Below are 17,024 nucleotides of genomic sequence, written 5' to 3' on the forward strand. Positions count from 1 at the left end.
ACTGGTAACAGTCACTTCAAACAGTGGCTCTAAACCATTAGCTCGGTGACCCTTTGGGCTCAGCAGCTCTGTTCAGTAATTACAACTTGACATTTTAAACACATACTGAGAATTTTTCTCATTTTTTGAAATGAAAACAAAAACATATGTGAAATTCCCAAAACTGACAAAGGCCCTTTTTTTTTCAGTCTTTACTTAGAAAGAACACTACTTCAACTAGTGTAAGAATAAAGAAAGAGAGCATCAGAAGGATACACATAAATAAAATGCAAAATTTACAGATGGAATCACACAGGCGTGACCATTTGCTAAATATACCCAGCTTGCATTGTTTCCTTGTGACGCAAGAATACTGTATGATCTAGGCAAAGTATCTTGAAATGATTTCTGAATAATTCAGGCCTCTTCTGTGAGCTACTAGCCCATTTTGTGATAGAAAACTTTCAGCTCCATTTATTGAAAAGATTACAAGATATTACAGAATACAAATTAACCATAAAATGTAATCCAAAAATATTTAAAGAAATGTATAATTAAAAAATTCCAGTTTCTTACAGGCAGATAGGAAAAATCGTTTCTTGTATGTTCCATATTATATTCATAGAGTGTAGAAATAATGATAACAGAGGGCCGTTAATAAGGACTCGGTAGAAAGGTCAAGTGAACAATATTGACTAAAAAGACATTGCTGAAATAAACCTTTCCCGTAGGCAGCAGTAGCTTTTCACTGATCTGAATGAAGAGTGATCAAAGCATTTCAAGGATGGTCCTTGTAATAGTATTTCAGAAAAATGTCCCTTCAGCCAGTATAGTGGAAAATGGAGCAGAGAGGGGTAGTTCAAAGAGAATGGAAAATGGTGGAGTGTTTATAGAAAACAGAAGAAAGCGTGGATCCATTTCCACAGAATGAAGAGGCCTGAAAACAAGTGACTGAAATGGCTCCACTGTTTACAGCTCTTGTCAGCAAAGACATATTCTGTGTTTATCGCTTCCTATCGTTGCGATGAGCCGAGGTTAAGGCTGGATCCCATCAAAAAGATCTAAAATCACATATCTAAACTCAGCACGCAAGACCCAAATGAATTATTAAAAACCCTGTTATATTAGTCATCCATGGTAAAATTATAACGAAATTATATAAAATTCATGGGTGAAAATACTGTGAAAAATTCAGCTCCAACCTGCAACTTCAGACCATGTTTAAGGCTTTAAAGAGTGAAGCCTGGCATATTTAATCACGCTGCTTTAGTCTCTCATAATGTTAAACGTTAGAGGGTTCCCTGGTGATGTCGCTATGCCTGCGAGGTATTACAGAGTTCAATAGAGTGGTATTAGACAGTAAAGAGGTAATTGACTCAAATAATGACGCTATAATGAAGCTGTCTAGGAGTTAGATTTTCCCTGTGAAATACACTTTAGTTCTTGTCACTCCTCAATTTTACTATTCCAGCTTATTATTATTATTATCTTAATTTAGATAACAGATGATTCAGATGACGCCTAATGGTGGTTTAATCTATTTTTAATTGTTCATTATTATTCTTATTAGATAAACCAGCAGCATTACCGTAAAGGCTAGACACAGGGGGAAACAGCTTACCCGTTCATGTAATCTGTTTAACAAGAGAATAAAACTAGAGCTCAACTGATATTGGTGCTGTTTAAAAGAATAGTCTTGTTTTATTGTTACAACAAGATTGAGAATCTGCCCGACTCTTCTTATATCAGCTGGTGGTTTTTGCGCCCAGGGAAGCTGCATAGTTTCCTCTGGCGGACAAACTATGGAGCATAATGTTGGCTGAAGCTATACGTTGCTTCTCCCGCTAATATTGGCCAATATACCAGTCCCCTTGATGTATTGGTCAGGCTTTAAAGGTTACCTTGTTTAACCTAAATTATACCAAAACAAGTAAAAATGACAACAATAGTTATGAGTTAGATATGAGGCTTGTGTTTCTTAGGCTCAACAGATGCATTAGATGCACTGCCAGCTGTATCAGCCAGACATGAAGGAGAAATCAATCTTTCATGCCTAATTCTCTTGCCATAAAGGGAGCAAGCACATCTCTAAAAAATGTCTTAATATCCAAAGCACAAGAGGAATTGTGCTGTTCCGACACTATTCCATGTAAAGACTACTTAGACACATCCCTGCTGGGAGGTTATTAAATTAATAAATGAATACACAAAGTGACAATGATACATTGCACCCACCGGTCTTAGCTGTATTAAATCTCAACTGTCACATTAAGCCAAGGTAATTTGCATCGTTTTTGTTCTAGCACTGTCCTCAGTAATCCCAAATCCTCTTAACAACCAGAGATGACAGTTAGTTCATTAAATTCTGATTAACTGTAACTCAGACAGCTTAGTGTGTTTGTTATTTCAGACTTTATTTGCACTGGGACCGACGAGACACCTTGTGATGCAGTAAAAGCTGTCATAGTAGCTCGATAGAGCTCGAGGTAATGTCAGCATCCTTTTATTGAATTGGAGACTCCTCCAGCTAATAGCATTCTCTTCCTGAGCAACCTGACCGTTTGCCACAGTCACTTTGAAATTGACCAAAAATAGCCTCCACAAATCCTCACACATTTGAATTTTTACGTCCACTACTGGCAGAGCTACAGAGCACTTGGCTGCTCTGGAGTTTTACAGGCTAACCAAGTCTGATAGGACTCCATACCTTGATGGCTCCTATCACTGCTGGCTTCCACCATCTGGTTCAGTGATTACAGCCACAACAGGCGTCAACCACCGTGCAGACACAGCTCTTTACAGCTGGTCTGCAGATCTGATGATCAATTATCGATCTGTGCGCTAGGGCATTGGTCCCCAACCCCCGGACCACGGACCGGTCAATGAGTCATTCGGTACCAGGCCGCGAGAGTTGAGGCTCGGGTGTGAAATTTACGGTTTCCAGTGTTTTTATCATTATGTTTTATTGTTTTTATAGTTAACTTGGTTTCCCTGGGTCTTTTCCTGTGTGTTATGAATACATTTTCTCTTTTCTTGGTACCGGTAGGCCTACTGGTTTTATTTTGTTGTATTTATCTGCGACACCTTAAAGGCTGGTCTGTGAAAATATTGTCGAACATTTACCAGTCCGTGGCACAAAAAAAGGGACCACTATGCTAGGGTATCTCGTTGCTGCGCACCTATGAACATCTTTATGCTTGAACATGGTGTTTAGTATGGACAAACTGAGGTGACAGAAACCCACTGGGGTTCTGATCAGGCAGGGATTTCCTCCCAGTTGTACCCCTCTGGATCTCAGAGTAATTGCCCGTGTAAGTCAGAGTAAAACAATGGAGTCGTCACACGGGACACCCTCCATCACCCAGTCACTCCAAGAAGTTGGCACCGAAACAAACACCTTTTGTCCACCGGGGAAAACCCCAATATACAGCATTGAACTGTTGGGGATACCATGATACTCCCTCCAGCCTGTCACCTATCATCAAGGACAATTCTAGATTATAACAGAGTCTAGGGCCTCTCCAATAGAGTGTGGGTGGTTAGAAAACATGGGTCCAGGCCTATGTTACCTCTTCAGGCTGCATCCAACAGGGTCACATGGGTGAAAGCCTCACCACTAAATGCTTTCTAAATTAAGCTCCCTCCCAAGGCCTGGCTGGGAGGGAGGGCTGGGTAACAGTATCCCCAGGAGGGTAGAGTGGTCCTCTGTTCATTTATTCTTCTTATGAGTTACCTGAATCATTCGTCATCTGCCCCCTCAACTAGGACCAGTTTGTCTATCAGTTTGAGAGATCCTAATAGGGGTAAAAGCCCCTGACAACAAAGCTCTGGGATCCATGGGATACACAAACCCCTCCACCATGATAAGATGCTCATTATGGAGGGCACAAATTAGATTGCAGAATATGTTTTCGTGAGTGAAATTGTGTTTACAGTTTGTAAAAAGGTTAAATGAAATCTGTAAATTATGTCTGTCAATAAAACTGCTTAAGGTTTTGCCATGTGTGATTGATTCAGTAAACTGGCACTGACATATATCACAGACTGAAAACTCAGTAAAGCTGAAGTATGTGGTCCCTTCTCACAGCAACAAAATAACAGATCTATAGTTTCTTCAGTGTCCAAAAAAAGCAGACAATTGATCTTATTTTAGTCAAACCTACATTTTTAGGTTTTTTAGTAGGTAGAGTGGTCACCCCATGATTGGAAGGTCGGGGGTTCGAATCCACTGAACAGCTACCCTGAGGTACCCCTGAGCAAGGTACTGTCCCTACTCACTGCTCCCCGGGCGCCTGCTTAGTGGCTGCCCACTGCTTCACTGAGTGAATGGGTCAAATGCAGAGAAAAACAAGTAATTTCCCCACGGGGATCAATAAAGTATACATTATTATTATTATTATTATTAATCCACCTGACCACAGTTCTTGTATAAGAAAGGGACAAAAATAATAGAGTACTCTACATCTTTTGAAGGGTCAAGACTTACCCATAACTTATTGGTAAGACAAGAATGTAACAGTAAAGTGTAATCTGTGTCCAGGCCGGCAACAGCTACCCAGTGGTCCAATAACAACACTAAATCTTTCCAAGCACCTGCAAAGGCAGTAAATTATTAACACAAAGCTAGAAGCAAAAGACCTGTGCAGCCAGAGTGCATGCTGATACACCCAAGGAGCCAGAGCTTGATGTTCAACAGGTAACAAACACAGAGATGAACGGGCTTGTGAGTTATATATCAATAAAAATGTTCTAGGTTTCTAGAGCAGACTTCAGCCTGTAAACTGCTCCTTTTTCTCTGGTTTTTGTCAACTTGTCAGATTTATTGTAATATTAAAATACTAAAAGAAAGCATGTATATTCTTATGACAAGGTTAGGGATTCACATTGACATGGGCAGATATAACTTAATGTTTGCATCTCAGACCATGCTCTTATAAGGGGTTGGAAGCAATATGTTATGCATCACTTTTGTTTGAAATTCCAAGACTTTTTTTTTTTTATTGTACTATCACTTAAGTTTGCGAAAAATCTCTGGTCGACTTTAGCTTTGTGCTTTAATTTTTCCTGCCCTAGGCATAGCATAATGTGGTCGCTGTAAGATCCTTCCATGGCAGTAGTGCCCTGAAGTTATTTAGTATAAATCATACTGTCCATGATAAAACAAGAGGGAGCCAGAGAGAGACATCTGGGAGTTTATTACATCCCATTTCAGCCATGAAGAAAAGGTAATGTGTAGCTGGAGAGCACCAAATCATATTTAGACTTGTTCACATACAGCAATGACTGATTTACCCTACTTTAAGCTACTGCACACACAAGCAAAAGCAAAGGTACCACAAACAAAATTATTGTGATTATGTGTATTGAGCTTGTTACCTTTTGAAATGGTTGCTTCAAAGAAAAGAACCAGGGCTGCAACTACACGCAATCAGTCAATCTTCAAGTGACTTTGGTGCATCGAGACGGTGACAAAAGGGGAATGAGCCAGAGTCATTCTATCATTCTTATCAGTTCTGCATCAACTTGCAATTAAATGAGGTGATTACATATATTTGTTTGTGGTGATACAGTGATTCATTTGGTAAATTAGTGAAAATCACAAATCTGTTGCTACAGTGGGGCAAAAAAGTATTTAGTCAGCCACCGATTGTGCAAGTTCCCCCACCTAAAATGATGACAGAGGTCAGTAATTTGCACCAGAGGTACACTTCAACTGTGAGAGACAGAATGTGAAAAAAAAATCCATGAATCCACATGGTAGGATTTGTAAAGAATTTATTTGTAAATCAGGGTGGAAAATAAGTATTTGGTCAATAACAAAAATACAACTCAATACTTTGTAACATAACCTTTGTTGGCAATAACAGAGGTCAAACGTTTACTATAGGTCTTTAGCAGGTTTGCACACACAGTAGCTGGTATTTTGGCCCATTCCTCCATGCAGATCTTCTCGAGAGCAGTGATGTTTTGGGGCTGTCGCCGAGCAAAACGGACTTTCAACTCCCGCCACAGGTTTTCTATGGGGTTGAGGTCTGGAGACTGGCTAGGCCACTCCAGGACTTTCAAATGCTTCTTACGGAGCCACTCCTTTGTTGCCCGGGCGGTGTGTTTTGGATCATTGTCATGTTGGAAGACCCAGCCTCGTTTCATCTTCAAAGTTCTCACTGATGGAAGGAGGTTTTGGCTCAAAATCTCACGATACATGGCCCCATTCATTCTGTCCTTAACACGGATCAGTCGTCCTGTCCCCTTGGCAGAAAAACAGCCCCATAGCATGATGTTTCCACCCCCATGCTTTACAGTAGGTATGGTGTTCTTGGGATGCAACTCAGTATTCTTCTTCCTCCAAACACGACGAGTTGAGTTTATACCAAAAAGTTCTACTTTGGTTTCATCTGACCACATGACATTCCTCTGCTGTATCATCCATGTGCTCTCTGGCAAACTTCAGACGGGCCTGGACATGCACTGGCTTCAGCAGCGGAACACGTCTGGCACTGCGGGATTTGATTCCCTGCCGTTGTAGTGTGTTACTGATGGTGACCTTTGTTACTTTGGTCCCAGCTCTCTGCAGGTCATTCACCAGATTCACTCTTCCCAGTCTGGTGCAGGTCTACAATACTTTTCCTGGTGTCCTTCGAAAGCTCTTTGGTCTTGGCCATGGCGGAGTTTGGAGTCTGACTGTTTGAGGCTGTGGACAGGTGTCTTTTATACAGATAATGAGTTCAAACAGGTGCCATTCATACAGGTAACGAGTGGGGGACAGAAAAGCTTCTTACAGAAGACGTTACAGGTCTGTGAGAGCCAGAGATTTTCCTTGTTTGAGGTGACCAAATACTTATTTTCCACCCTAATTTACGAATAAATTCTTTACAAATCCTACCATGTGAATTCATGGATTTTTTTTCACATTCTGTCTCTCACAGTTGAAGTGTACCTCTGGTGCAAATTACTGACCTCTGTCATCATTTTAGGTGGGGGAATTTGCACAATCGGTGGCTGACTAAATACTTTTTTGCCCCACTGTATCTGCAAATCTGCACGAGCATAAATAGAAATTCACATTAACGACTTACATTCAGAGTCTGACTAAAATTTTATAGATCTGAAGCAGATCAGCCCATTACTCAACCCCAATGGACAATAACAATTGTGTGGATTTTACTTCAATCCTCCCAAATTTTCATCCCGTTCTCACTCCCGAGCTGTAATATAATAATGATTTATCAACTCCCGCGGTGTTGCTGAGGAACGCAAAAGGTGACCTTCCACGTTCTTATGCTACGCACCGGGTTATGGATGAAATCCAGTAGAATGATGCTCCCGCGGTAATACAGCAATGTATTCCAGCCCTACCCTTACCTTATCCCTAACCCTAACCAGCAATTTAATGATGTTAGATAGTGTTTTCCAAAGTGATTTAAGTAAAACAAACGTACATGTGTAGATTCATTCCAAACGGTTCCTTATGTTTCCTCATTTTTCCGATCTCGTGATCTAGGGACATGTTGGGTGCCTGGAAGCGTAATATATTGACGATTTGTCACCTAGCCTAAAATGTTATGCTTTGGGAATGAGAACGTTTCGCAGAACGTGTTCCAAGTTTTCTAATCTTTACCACTATCCTATCAAACTGTCAAGCTTCTCACCTTGAATGAGTGTAGGTCAAATTTGTTTTACCAAATACACAAATAAACATTCAGCTAAATGCTGCTTACATTACCTTGTGTAAAAATGAAAACACGCTGCACTTAGTCAAACGTAATCTTGAATACTGTTAGTCACGCTTACATTATAGTGGTTGTATATCAGAAGAAAATGAATTAATCTGCTGTTTCTGTCAGTTTTGCAACCCTTTTTATTAAATTGTCTCATTGCCCCGCAGTAGACTTGCAACCTGTCACAGGTGCGCCCAGCCGTTTGCCCTATGACAGCTAGGATAATGGCTCATGTCTCATTAGCAAGGTTATATTATCAAGTGGCATTACACTTCATTAAATACATATTTATTTGCAGTTGCAAGTTTATCAGTATTTACAGGCTGGGGGAGGTGTGATACTGAAAATACCAGCAGGTATAATCAAAAATGAAAACCCTTTAGGCTTTGTGCAATGCTTGAATGACTTTTGTGTTATAATAATTGGCAACACAGAGCTACAAATTGGGTATCTACGGAGAAAGTTACACACTGTTACTTTCTAAAGTTTAGAATTCATTTTCATGCCAGCAGCAATTTTTTGATAAATATATTTCATAAAGAGGATGCAGATCTCCCACAGAGTTCTCATTTTGGAAGTAAAATTTGACAACTCGCATAAACAGAAGATTAGAACATCATCTTGTTGTATGCCAGTAAACAGACTGCAGATAATGGAATAAATAATCAGTCCGTTATTGACAGAAAGTGACATTAGAGTCACAGAGAGACAAGGCAGAAGTAATCATCGGTAAAGTAAAAACCTTTATTATGCTTCTGGTGTGAATAAACAGCACTCAAAAATAATAATAAAAAAAACCTAACAGAAACTGCTTCATCTAACTGTAAAAAAAAACATTTAAATGGAATTCTCCTGGACCACTAAACCCACGGACATCAGATAGAAAGATAGATGTACAGTAATGGGTCTTAAATCCATCCACAGCAGTTCTATCTGTGAAAAATGTATAATTCATAGCCTTCCATCAAGTCAATAGCTGTGGTTCCCTCCTACGGGGAAGAGACTCTGTCATTCTTGTTTCACATCCATCTTCACCTCTCCTTAAATGAGAAAAATAGATTGTGTAATGATAGCAGATTATCCCTGAAACAATTTTGACATAAATTACATTCTACAAACTCATCACACCTAATATAGTCAAAGCAAAGGAACAAGCTGTCCTTGAGGATTCATTATGTAAACATTCAGATCGTTTGACAAATATGTAGATGTCTTACTGTGCCATTCGTTTGAATAGTTTTCCAGAAAGGCTTCTTAAACGGGTGGCAGCTGAGGATTGGTTGGTTTAATATACACTAATTCAGCAAGTCATTTTAATATGCCAACATTTGAAAAAAATTTATTATGATAAAGCCCTCTTTTTTATTCATACGCTCTGTGACAGCCTAATATAACATAAATTATTTTGGTTGACAGATTAATAAAAAAGAAAATTAGACTAACTTCAAGCTTGGCTTCCTAATTAGTCCCATTTGTTGTTGCAATGTAGGGCAATTATTTATTGTTTGTTTTGGGCTTTTGTGATACGGTAAAGTTAATCTGGTTATACATTTAGACATTCAAGTTTCATGGCACAACATTGAATGGATTAGAGGAAATTGGTGGTAGAGTATACATCAGGAATAATAGCACTGCCTATCCCTTCACCATGGCACCTGTTAGTGGATGGTATATATTGTATATAAATTTTGTCATCAAAGTTGATGTGTCGTACCCAGGAAAAATAAATGTAAGGATTTGAGTGAATTTTACATGGGCTAAATTATGATTGGCATATGACTGGGTCATAGCATCTTCAAACTCTTTTTGGGGTTAGCAACAGTGATGAACAGGATCATGAGTAGACAAGCCAAGGCTGGCCCATGTGGTCTAACAAGGACGAGATACAGTAGCTCTAATTGCTGAAAACTTATTGATTGATTGATTGATTGTTAATTTATTTCAAACATGTAAACAATATACAGGTACATTTAGAAAAGAAAATAAGAGAGAAAAAAAATACTATACAAAAGTCAATACATTTCAATATTGCTACCGTTCTGATTCATTTACATGTTGAAAGGGAGTGGGAAGAAGTAAACACTTGTTTAGTTCTGATAGAAAGAATTCAGAACATACAGTCCTTTGTAGTTTGGCGTATGGAGCCCGGTGTGAAGGTCAGCTGAAAGCACCAGCGCATGAGCATCAGACCTGGATCACGGTGGTCTGATGAATCATGTTTTCTTTTACATCATGTGGATGGCAGAGTGTGTGTGTCGCTTACCTGGGAAACACCTGGCACCAGGATGCGCTATGTGACACGTACCAACTACCTAAGCATTGCTGCAGACCTTTCAATCAAACGGTATTCCCTGATGTCTGTGGACTCTTTCTGCAGGATAATGCGCCTTCCCACAAAGCAGAATGAGTTCAGAAATGGTTTAAGGAGATCATCAATGCTCGAGATATATGGGATATGCTCGAGAAGTCTAATCCATGGAGCCCCATATATATATATATAGCATATATATGGTATATCGATACAATATGCATGACTGTGGGATCATTTTTCCTTACCAAAAAGAAAAAAAAATCATCATAAACAAACCTGCTTTAAATCACATCATGAGTCATAATTATTATTAGTAATAATAAAAACCATGCACTGAGAGCACACTCACCGCAAAAAGTAGCCACTGTAATAAAAGTGAGAACGTACGTGTCTTTGATGGCATATAGTGTACAAAGCAGGAGCGACATTGTTTCTATACAGATTGACGAACTCTCCACAAACACTCCGAGACAGCTGCGGTAACCAAGTGTGAATCCAGAACATCTACAACACATTTCAATGTGTTTTTGTAATTTTCTACTGTGATTATGTGATTATTGATAGCTGATGATTGACATCTTTTTAGTTCTAAAGTGTCTGGTTAGACCCATACATTACAACCCCCCCAAAAAGGCACAGGGAGAACAGCAGACTCCACACCCTCCACGCCCCAGCTGGCCAGGAAGCTCAAACCCTGATCTTTCTTGCAGGGAGGAAAGAATACTGACCCCTGCACCACTGTGGATAAAATGGGCCTGAAAACTAACGGCATATGCACAAATACAAAAACTCTCCATTGTTGCGAGTAATTTTTTGCATGTGCTGCCTGCGTGATTACACTGAAGCAGTCTAACCCCAGGTGTTCAATAACAAAGGATGAAAATTGGACCATTATTTCAGGCTACCAATAATCTACAAGCCTTCTTTTCCCTCTGGTTCAACAGAAAACTAAACACTGAAACTGTAACAGACGTGAACACATATGAGCTGAACAGGCAGGAGAGAAAAAACATTCTGCCCTCACAGCATGTCCCTATGAAAGTAAACGGCATGGAGCCATTAAAATGTCCCTGAATGTTAATTAGTCAATAACTGTGCATTTTCACATGTGAGGGTCGCTCTTCACCATGGCAACAACTGTGACCAGGGATAAGACATTATTATATCAGGCACGATTAAATTTAACGTACCATGCTGTAACATTCATTTGCTTTAATGTTTCTGTGTGGGTTGAAAAATAGACTGAAAAGAGAAACAATTTACTTGCCAAAAATGGCATTATCTAGAAACTAGAAAACTAATGCAGCATGTATATTGTTCTTCTCATTGCCATTAGCTGAAGATATGTAATGGGTTCGGCACCAGAACATTATCACTCTTGTATAATTCACAGGAAGTAGGAATGATTGAAAATAATTCACTTTAGCTTCATTCATTTAATACCGCAGTAACAACAGAAAAACAGACACTGAAAAAAGCTGTGGAGATTACCTTGTTAAGATACAAAAATACCCCATAAAACAATAATAATCATTCAATATTATCATAAAATTTCTGTTTTGAAAATATAAGAAGGGTTCATTCCAAGAACAAGGTAGCCAAACAAAAGCAAAAGAACATCATGTGTGCTTTGCAGTGCCTCAGATATTTATATACAAGAAACAAAACATCCATTCCACAAATGCATGGGACAAGGAGAGCTACCTCAACAGAACAAGACTCAGCTGTACACTTGCTTTAAAGGAGAAATGACAGTCTTTTGAGGATGCCAGGGTTCACATTTTGGAGGAGAGACGGCTTGAGAAAACAGTAAAGGAGGGCATCTACATCCGCTGTGAATGACGCTTGTTTAACAGAGGTTATGACTTACAGCTATCAGATTCCCTTCCCAAGCATCTCAACCTCAACTCACACCTTTCTTCAAGAGATCGTAATAGCTCACATGATAGCGGGGAGAGAGATTTCACACCTTGGACCAGATGTAAAATCTCCAAGGGGACAACCAGAACTGGGGGTTAAATACTCTGGACTTTCCGACAGTTGTTTTGAAACTGAACAAACCTCTTGGAAGAGAGACACAACATGCACATGAACCTAAAGGAGTCCAGTTGCCTTCTTTTCAAGACAAGCACTCAAGACTACCATGACCTGGATGACTAACAGGCTATATTGACAAAAAGTAAACATTTCCTCAATTTTTTGGTTGCCTGTTATCTTTGATGTGTAAAATGGATAATCTTGGAAAGATAACAGATATTAGGAGACTAATAGCTAAGCAGATATTAAATAATTTGGGCACAACTGTAAGCTTTGATTTGGCTGTAGTGAATCAACCGTATTGTCATCGTATTTCAGTAAACGTCAAAGTAAAAAGGCACACACTCAACCGTTTGGAACAGATTCCGATTACTTTTTATGGCTTTTGTTACACAGCAACCTAAACATAATCCATCATTAGCCGACGAAGCTCGAATGCATGTTTGCAGCCCTGTGTAAGATTCATTAGCTGCTCATGGCTACAGATAAACCATTAAGTCCTGGTTGCTGAAACAGAGGCTGCTCATGTGAACAGACATCTGGATGCCTCTGGCTCTGACCAGTAACACAGTCCATGCACAGTGTGAGGAACATGATGGATATGGGTGCACAGGGTGTGACTCTGTGCATGTCTGACTTACAGGCATGTGTTAATGTGGTGAGCAGTAATAGGATGTTGAGACTGGAAGTTAGAAGAAATTGATGGGGTTTTTTTCTATTTAGTATATACCAGGACTGTTACAATATCAGGTTTTCACTATAAGTTACACAACTACTACAGCCACAAGGACTCGCATTAATGACACTGTGATGTCCACCGAATGTATGAAATTTACCTTTGGTTACTGTGTTTTGTTTATTTGTTGTTGCATTCTTTTAAAAAGAAAAAGAAAAAAGAAATGGTTTTGCTATTTTTATAGTGGACGTGATTGCTCTGATTGACAGGTGTCCTACACATAGACCTGAAGCTGAAGTCTGCATGGCCTCCCCTTCGCTAACGGGGTGGCTGTGGCTCAGGTAGTAGAGCTACTATCAGCTACTGATTGGAAGATTGATGATTCGATCCTTGGCTTCCCCAGTCTGCATGCAAAATATCCTTGGGCAAGATACTAACCACACGTAGCTCTTCGATGTATTCATTGGGGTGTGAATGTTGGTTCAAGTATAGAAAGAAGTGCTTGTATGAGTGGGTGTGAATGAGGTATGTTGTATACAGTGCTTTGAGTACTCCGGAAGAGTAGAAAAGTGCTATATAAGAATCAGTCCATTTACCATTTACTAACTGGATTCACTAAACTGGAGCTCCTGATCACGTCTGTTTTTTGGATGCATTCGGGGCAATTTAATGGATGTATCTGACATGTAATGGCTTACTCTGTAGTAAAGCCCATACGAGAGGTTTCTGCTTCAGCTTTGGTGACTTAAATTCTTGTGTTTCATGAGTCCCTTCGCATGTAGATTACATAGTACAGTTTGTGGATGCAACATGCTAACAAAGCTTGCTAGCATTAAGGGGTAATTCAGCATTCCAATGTCTCATTCATATGAGGTAACTCCTGACTTAAACCAACATTGAGGATTCAAAATATCCAAAATTAATGGGTGACATTACAGTATGTGCATGAATCTTTTATACTAAAAAGCTACTTTGAGCTTCTCCCTTTGGACATTTCACTCTGCATATTTGATTTGGCAGCTTTTTACGTTTGATGTCCTTCTTGACACAACCCCAAAGGGATTTGTGTTTCCTTCCAGGGCGGAACCAGGGAGCTCTTACTTGTTAAGCAGCTGTATAAACCACTACATCAGGGAACTATCAAATCCATCTTTCACACTAAGGGAACCAAAGTGTACCAATAACATACCCCACTTCCCCAACATCATTACACCACCAAGACCACTGATGTTGCAGCACAAATTGAGACTCATCCAAAAATGCAGCATTTTTCCAGCCTTATATTGTCCAACTGGTGACTGTGTCTGTGAAGGCTCTCAGTCATCCAGATCATCGTAGTCTAAGGAGCTTGGAAAGAAAAGCGTCTGGACTTCTTTAAGTTGCTTGAAGACGTTTCACCTCTCATCCGAGAAGCTTCTTTCACTCCCATCACCCTCTGGAACACAAACTTGGAGTGATTAGGACCCTACACCACCGGGCAGAACATGTTCCCTCTAAGCCTGAAGGGAAAAAGAAGGAACACACACATGTAAAGGAAGCACTTAAAACATGCGGTTATCCTAATTGGGCGTATATAACGTCAGCAAAGATGCACAGAAAAGAAGATCAGACACCAGCGAGGGAGGATAAGAAAGACAGACGCAACAACATTATCATCCCCTATGTAGCCGGTGTATCAGAGAAACTCAGGAGGGTTTTCTCCAAGCATGACATCCCGGATCATTTCAGACCCAGCAACACACTCAGACAGAAACTGGTTCACCCGAAAGACAAAACGCCAAAACACAAACTTAACAATGTGGTGTATGCGGTACAGTGCAGCGAGGAATGCTCAGACCTCTACATTGGAGAGACCAAACAGCCACTTCACAAGCGCATGGCACAACATAGAAGAGCCACCTCCACAGGACAAGACTCAGCAGTCCATCTGCATCTTAAGGTCAAAGGACACTCTTTCGAGGATGCCAATGTTCACATTTTGGACAGAGAGGACAGATGGTTTGAAAGAGGAGTGAAAGAAGCCATCTATGTCCACTGTGAGTGACCATCTTTGAACAGGCGGTGGTTTATGACACCAACTCTCTGCCATCTATAATCCAGTTTGGAGATCCCTTCCCAGACGCCTTAACACCCACTCACATCCTGGGCCATCTGACCTCAAGAAATCACATGATAGGGTGGGGCCAGGTTTCACAATGAGCTCACCCGAAACTCTGGCTGATTGTGACCTACACCCACTTTCACACCTTGGCTCATGTGATTAGGTAGAGGATCATCAGGGGTCCTTTGTCCCTCTTTGGGGGGAAACTCCCACTGGGTTTAAATCCGGGACTCTCCACCATTTGACCCTTAGAACTGAAGAAGCTTCTCGGATGAGAGGTGAAACGTCTTCAAGCAACTCAAAGAAGTCCAGACGCTTTTCTTTCCAAGCTCCTTAGACTTTGGTGACTGTGTTTAAATTGTAGCCTCAGTTTCCTGATCTTAACTTATAGGACTAGCATCCAGTATGGTCTTCTGCTACTGTGGCACATCTCCTTCAAGATTCAGAAATGCACATATGCATACCTTGGTTGTAACAAGTGGTTGTTTGAGTTACTGTTGCCTTTCTATCAGCTTCAAGCAGTCTGGCCATTCTCCTATGACCTCTGGCTATTGAGTTACTGCTGTATGATTTACTGATCAGACATTTATGTGAACAAAGAGTTGAAAAAGTACCTAATGTAGCAGCGAGTGAGTGCATATGCAGAGTGAAACTGCATCCAGTAGGTATGCTTAATATAGTTGCCAGCTGCCTGCACGAGAGGGAATTTTCCCTGAAGCTTTTTACTGAAAGCTGCAGGGAACTTGCATTAGTTGCTCTGATATATGCCATGTTGACTCTTTGTTTCTATAGCAGGGGCAGAGAATGCAGTGACGGCTGGATATAATGGCCTAATAACCACATTAATGGGAAATAAATTGGAATTATCCTTTAAATTACTCACAGCACTTCATCACAGCATTTATCAATTACACGTCAGCTCAAATAAGCTTCTGAAATAGCTCAAGTAATTACATTAGCACACTGGTTAGTACTGTTCTTCCCCTCTTTAATACAATACAAACATTTAAAATGTGCCTGTTTGACATAATGGGCAGAGTTTTTGCCATATAAATTCTCCAGAGCTAACATTTCTTTGGGAATCAAGCGTTTAAGTGTTCTTTTTAATTTGGCTTGCAGGAGAATCATGCAAGTTTTATTTAATGTGACTATAAAAAGAAACCAGTGTCATGTAAGGTGTATCATTAAAGATGAAGTTAGTTATGATCTATGAAACACCTGATGTAGTAACCTTGATGAAAAATGTATTAAAACTGCTGAATCCACAGCTTGCACAGAGTTTCACTATGCAATAATTCATCTTCAGAGTCACAAAGCCCAAGGAAGTGTTAAAGATCACCTCAGTGTTAGCCTTATACATTTTTTTTTATGCGTGAGCTGCCTGGAAGATCCCAACAGTAACAGCTATAAGATGTGTATATATAAAAACTGGAACATGGCATTGAAAAAAGAAAAAAATACAGAAATGTATTTTTCCTGCGTCCCTTTAATGAACACTGGCTTTAGCAGCTGCTCCCTTTTCACATTTCATTTTCAAATGCTTTTTGTGTGCATTGAGATGACTGCACAAAAAAGAGAAAATTTGTCTTATTCAGACTGGATAAGTGTGAATGAATGGCTGCAAATAAAGCCAAGGTGATCCAGACTAAAGTTGTGGAGCTACCAGAAGGTAGAGTAGTAGATGTATAGGACAGCTGGTAATCTCACAAGTCAGAGGGAACCATGATAAAGATGTGCAAGTTAGGTTGTGAGAAGCCAACCGGATGGAATACGATCCAAGCCATCAATACATAAATTGTACTGGTTATCAGAAAACAACCTGGAAAAATAAGATGGCCACAAGATGAGACAGATGCCAGTGATGTAAAAACACACAATCTCACAATGGACAGAGGTCTCCACGTAAAGTCCTGCACTCTGAGCATGCATTAGTGGGTGTCAGAGCCACAGTCCAGGATGAAACGCATCCATAAATATATCAGGAACCTGCCAGAGGAAGTGGCTGATGTCAAGAAATCGTCTAGAAAATACCTTAATCATTGAAGCACAAGAACAGGCCTAAAGCACCAGATCCATACAGGCAGGACCCAAGTTGCAAACTGTGCAAAGATGTCCCGAAGACCATCCAAGTAGAGAGATGTAAGATGCAAGCTGGGACAGTGTACACTGAGAAGCACAACCAAGTGGCTGGGATAGTGTATA

General features: G+C 40.1%; 1 protein-coding gene across 1 annotated transcript in view; it reads right to left on the bottom strand.

Moving 5' to 3' along the window:
- The window catches only part of oprm1 (opioid receptor, mu 1), a 41,879-nt gene that overhangs the window by 9,307 nt on the left and 15,548 nt on the right, over positions 1–17,024 (bottom strand). The gene's annotated exons all lie outside the window — the stretch shown is intronic.

Source organism: Aulonocara stuartgranti (assembly GCF_965226115.1).
Source record: "Aulonocara stuartgranti genome assembly, chromosome: 13".
Taxonomy (NCBI): Eukaryota; Metazoa; Chordata; class Actinopteri; order Cichliformes; family Cichlidae; genus Aulonocara; species Aulonocara stuartgranti.